The 5,416-nt window shown below is 40.3% G+C and overlaps 1 long non-coding RNA gene across 1 annotated transcript in view; it reads left to right on the top strand.

The window, feature by feature from the left end:
• The window catches only part of LOC114487887 (uncharacterized), a 25,732-nt gene extending 21,480 nt beyond the window's left edge, over nucleotides 1-4,252 (top strand). The window contains exon 3 of the long non-coding RNA XR_003683423.1: nucleotides 4,111-4,252. This is a non-coding gene — a long non-coding RNA (uncharacterized lncRNA). The remainder of the gene's footprint in view (nucleotides 1-4,110) is intronic.
• Nucleotides 4,253-5,416: the final 1,164 nt, after the last annotated feature.

Genomic DNA, 5,416 nt, shown 5'->3' with positions numbered 1-5,416 from the left:
GTGTCCCCTGCATCGGCAGGCGGACTCTCAACCACTGCGCCACCAGGGAAGCCCCTATGTTTAGCTTTTTGAGGAACCACCACACGATTTTCCACAGCAGCTGCACCATTTTAGTTATCCATCAGCAAGGTACAGGAGTTCCAATTTGTTCACATCCTTACCGACACTTGTTTTCCTTTTTAAAAATTATATCCATCCTACGGACTTCCTTGATGGCACAGTGGTTAAGAATCCGCCTGCCAGTGCAGGGGACACGGGTTCGAGCCCAGGTCTGGGAAGATCCCACATGCCGCGGAGCAACTAAGCCTATGTGCCACAACTACTGAGCCTGCGTGCCACAACTACTGAAGCCTGCACGCCTAGAGCCTGTGCTCTGCAACAAGAGAAGCCACCCCAAAGAGAAGTCTGCGCACCGCAACAAAGAGTAGCTCTTGCTTGCCACAACTAGAGATAAGCCCGCATGCAGCAGCGAAGACCCAACACAGCCAAAAATAAATAAATAAATTTATTAAAAAAAATTATATCCATCCTAGTGGATATAAAGTGGCATCTCATTGTGGTTTTGACTTGCATTTCCCTAATGATTAATGAAGTTGACCATCTTTTCATGTGCTTGTAGGCTATTTGCATGTCTTCTTTGGAGAAAAGTCTATATAGATCTTCCTTGACTTCTGGTGGGGCTATGTCCCAATAAACCCATTGTAAAGTGAAAATATCATAAGTCAAAAATGCATTTAATATACCTAACCTACTGAACATGATTCAGCCTAGCTTACCTTAAACATACTGAGAACAATTACATTGGCTTACAGTTAGGCAAAATCATCTAACACAAAGCCTATCGCACGAACCCGTGTCCCCTGCATTGGCAGGCGGACTCTCAACCACTGCGCCACCAGGGAAGCCCTCATGTAACTTATTGAATACTCTACTGAAGATGAAAAGCAGAATGGTTGTATGGGTACAAAATGGTTGGAAGTGTATCGGTTGTTTACCCTCATGATCTCGTGGCTGACTGGGAGCTGTACCTCACTCCCAGTGCCCAGCATCATGAAAGTATCCTATTGCATATCGCTAGCTAGCCCCAGGAAAAGAATAAAATTCAAAATTCAAAGTTCGGTTTCTATTGAATGTGTATCATAAAGTCGAAAAATCACCATAAGTTAGGGATCATCTACATCTCTTTGCCCATTTTTTAATTGGGCTATTTATTTTTCTGTTATTGAGTTGTAAGAGTTCTTTATATTTTTGGGGTACAAGTCCCCTCTTGGATATGTGATTTGCAAATTTTCTCTCCAGTTATGTGGGTTTTTTCAGTTTTTGACAATGTCCTTTGATGCACAAAAGTTTTAAATTTTGATGAAGTTCAGTTTATCTATTTTTTTCCTCTATTGCTCATGCTTTTGGTGTCATAGCTAAGAAGCCATTGACAAACCCACGGTCATGAAGATTTACCACTGTGTTTTCTTCTAAGACTTTTATAGCACTAACTACTTTTGTGAAGTTAGCACAGCGTGACCACTTAAAAGTAAAAAGAAATAAAGTTTATATACTAACCTGCTCCAGACAGAGCTTATTTAGTGATGAAGACTTTGTTTTCAGTACTGTATAATTAGAAGTTGGTTCTGGATTCTGCTACCTAGCTACCTAGATGTCACCTTGTTCTCTTAGTATCTAATTAACAGAGATTGTTAACCGGTGAGCTAAGTGAGCAAAAGACAATTTAACAAGAAGGTCAGCATAGCCCATGGAAGACAGGCAGATTGTTTGGTGACAAGAAGCCAGTCTTTTCACCAAATGAAGGCTTCTAGCACAAACTAATCTTTGCTATGTTTCAAAATACTCTACCCACCACATAAACTCATTTCATTTCTTAAAATACTCCATTAGTGAATATCTTTCATTGACTATCAAGGCAGAGCCTCCATTAGTAAGATGTTAGATGTAGCTTTGAGATGAGTAATAGGAACCCCTCAGAATGCTATCCAACGAGCAGAGCCAGCCTTTGGAAAACTGGACCAGAGATTAAGTTTGTCTTTAGTACCCATTTACCTACTGAGGTTTCAAAGAAAGATAGGCTAGGCTTCTGATCAACCTGGGCCCCAACTATGAATGATTTTCTTAGTAGAGCCTCCACAGATATTTAACCTTGCGGGTTGAAAAATTATTTTTTTACTTCTTACAAAATTGTTCAAGTTTAGGGGCAACTCATTCATTCTAACTTAACTCAGAAGAGGCTGATTTATAAGTTAGGATGCCAATTTCAGAATTTACAGAATTTATATCTATCCAGATGCCAACATTGGCTATTTGCTTCAACTTCTCTCTCTTAGTGGTAAATCCAACTGGGAGACAAAATGTTGGTGCTACATTTTGGTAGAAACTCAATAAGGATGTGTGCAGTGGGTCCAAGTAGGCTGGATCTTTACCTGTTCTTCATAGTATGTGGGTTCTTGAATATAAATGTTAGTTGATTTTCTCCAAAGAGGGTCTGTCTTTCAACAGGTACACTGTTCATTCCCATCCACAGCTTTTCTTTATGGTGGGTTGTAGCCTGAATAAAAGCATTTTCAGTGTATCCAGGAGCAATCAGTCACTCCATCTGCCTCTCTACGTACACTTCCTTCCATACCAGGGGAGCGCTTGCTCTTCTACTAATCTAAAGCCCTCCTACAAATGGCTACCCCCCTGGCTTACACTTTGAGTAATCAGTGGTTTCAAAAACTTAAAAATAAGTCCCTGGGCTTCCCTGGTGGCCCAGTGGTTGAGAGTCCGCCTGCCGATGCAGGGGACACGGGTTCGTGCCCCGGTCCGGGAAGATCCAACATGCCGCGGAGCGGCTGGGCCCGTGAGCCATGGCCACTGAGCCTGCGCGTCCGGAGCCTGTGCTCCACAACGGGAGAGGCCACAGCAGTGAGAGGCCCGCATACCGCTAAAAAAAAAAAAAAAAAAAAAAGTCCCTGAGCCACCCAAGTAGGAGGGAATTAATGATGCTATATTTTTCCTCCTTTTTCCGCTCAAAAGGGAAGGAACCTGAAGAAAAAGTGAGTTCTAAGTGCATTTAGTACTTACTTTCTTACACACCAAACCACAGCATTACTGTAGACAAACAATATATTGATATACCTTAGGGTTTCTCAGAATGGGATCTGTGTATCACCAGTTGTACAATACACAGGTTGATTTCTTCTGTCACACAGATGAAGAACTTTTAAGGTTATACATTTACGTTAATATATGTTAGAAAAAGATGTAACTAGCTTATCAAACTCATGGGGTCATAGATACCATTGTTTAGGATGAAGCTAAAGTTTGAAAAAAATTAATTGTTTTAAAGAATTACATTAAACAGAGTATAAGTGGTATGAGGATATGGCCAAGATGATAAAGGTAGCTCCCAAAGACTAAAACTGGGGAAACCCTGAACTTATTTCTTATATTAAGTAACAGTTCTAGCAGCATTTATGCAATCTGTCTTGATAGCTGATTTAATACATCCAACTAATCAAATGCTATTCCCTATCTTCTACTTTGGTTCTAAATGCTTACCCCTCAATTGCTTGACGTTACAAAGTATCAACTTCATTGGGAAAAAAATGCTTACTATGGCAAGCTCCACATGGGACGTCTTCTCCCAATTTTCCTCTTCATGCAGGCATTTAGATTAAGGTGTTATCTATAAATGCACTCCCTTGTGATTATGCCTCATCCTAACCTTCTCTTATCAGTAGGTCAGCCTTGCCTTTCTCCAAGTCTTTCTTTCTGTTCACCCACTCCTGAGCTGCATCTCTTGTGAAACTTCCATTTAGCCATTTATTTTCCTATCTGGCACTAAATGTACATTATATTCCTCATCCATGACATTCTTATCCACTCCTCTTCCTAGTTCTCTCTGCCTACTGCAACACTTGGTGAAAATAATAATAACAAAAATAGTTAGATGTAATTACTGGCTATTTTTATAAAATTGAGTGTACCTTGCCCCTGCTCTATTCTAGGTATAGTCTAACTAAATAATTGACATTGGTCCTCTGAAGCCAAAGTGTCCTGCCATCTGGGGATGCTGGGTAAGTCTAATATCAGCTTGCTCTCTTGCCTTCCTTTTCTTAGGTCTGAGGCTGGCTTCCAATCCTCCTGTTATGACAGCACAACAAGAATCTGAGGCATTTGACAATATCACTGAGTGGACTACAGTTTTTTGAGAAACCCAGTGACTTTCTTAATTGGACTAAGAGACAATGGCTCCATTCGGACATGTTTTTAAATCACTGAAAGTGAGTCATTTTTGCAGATGCAGTCCTATCCAGTTTTTTTAGTTTGAGTATCAGAAGCTAACCTTTCCTTGACCTCATCCCCAAATTTTGGAGCTGTATTCTGTCTGGAGCCTTAATGAATTACTGTAATCTCCCATGTGGTTCCTAAGCATCTCTGCATCCAGGTCCTAGGCTATACCCTACGATAGGGTCTTCCTATCTTAATCAGGTGGCAAATGTAAAGCAGTCTTGGCTAACAAGATTTTTGATGATTAAACTTGTGACTAAAAAAAGATAACCCTTCCCCAGTGAATGTGTGGTTTTAAGGATATAGTGCCCTTGTTCATATGGAAGCAAGAGTAACTGAAATGTAAATGGGCTCTATGTTTTATCAAGAGGGATAGGATGAAGGTTCTGCAAGTCCTGGAGGTAAAACTATGAGAGGAAAAGGTGGATAAAATGAAAGGTAGAACTTACTTAAAGAGACACTTGGGGAGAGTTCCAGAGACATGAGGAACCAGAGCAGGAAGGATGCTAGGAGAGTCCAGTGGGAGAAGTATATTAGCTTTATACAGATAAGTTATCTAGAAAAGGCTTAGAAGGAGGAAGAAGCAGCTTAAATCACTTCACCTGAATAGGCCTAGGGCTCCTGAGATAAGAAATTTGATAAAGAGGTTTAGGATAGAATCCAAAGAGAACTGTTCAAGCAGTATCCAGAAGTTGCAGAGAGAAAGCTGTTTTCATTTGGGACCAAGGGCAGTGCGTAGTGGCTAGAACTGAGCTGAATCACCAACTGACCTGGCAGTGAATTTTGAGTAACAGTCTGTTAAACTTGGGTTTAATGAGTTAAGAAGCATCAAACTGGTTTAAGTAGCCAGACTGTACTCCTATCACTGGATAATTTATATCCTGAAATTTTTGCACTGCAGAACAAAGCCATGCTGAAATATAAGTGACTGACTGCCTGAGATGAGATAACGAAGACTCAGAAAGGAGGGGAAATTAGAGACATAATTAATTAATTAATTAATTAATTAATTAAAATTAAAGCCACAGTCCATATGACAGGTGATGATGCCAAAACTTACCAGTCAGGGAATTCTAGGAAGTTACTCTCTGGGGGTTATTCTGATATATTTTTGTCCCAAGGTATAAAAAAGATT

The sequence above is a fragment of the Physeter macrocephalus genome, chromosome 15 (genome assembly GCF_002837175.3).
Source record: "Physeter macrocephalus isolate SW-GA chromosome 15, ASM283717v5, whole genome shotgun sequence".
Classification (NCBI taxonomy): Eukaryota; Metazoa; Chordata; class Mammalia; order Artiodactyla; family Physeteridae; genus Physeter; species Physeter macrocephalus.
Note: the sequence above shows the minus strand (reverse complement) of the source record. Positions and strands in the feature narration are given on the sequence as shown.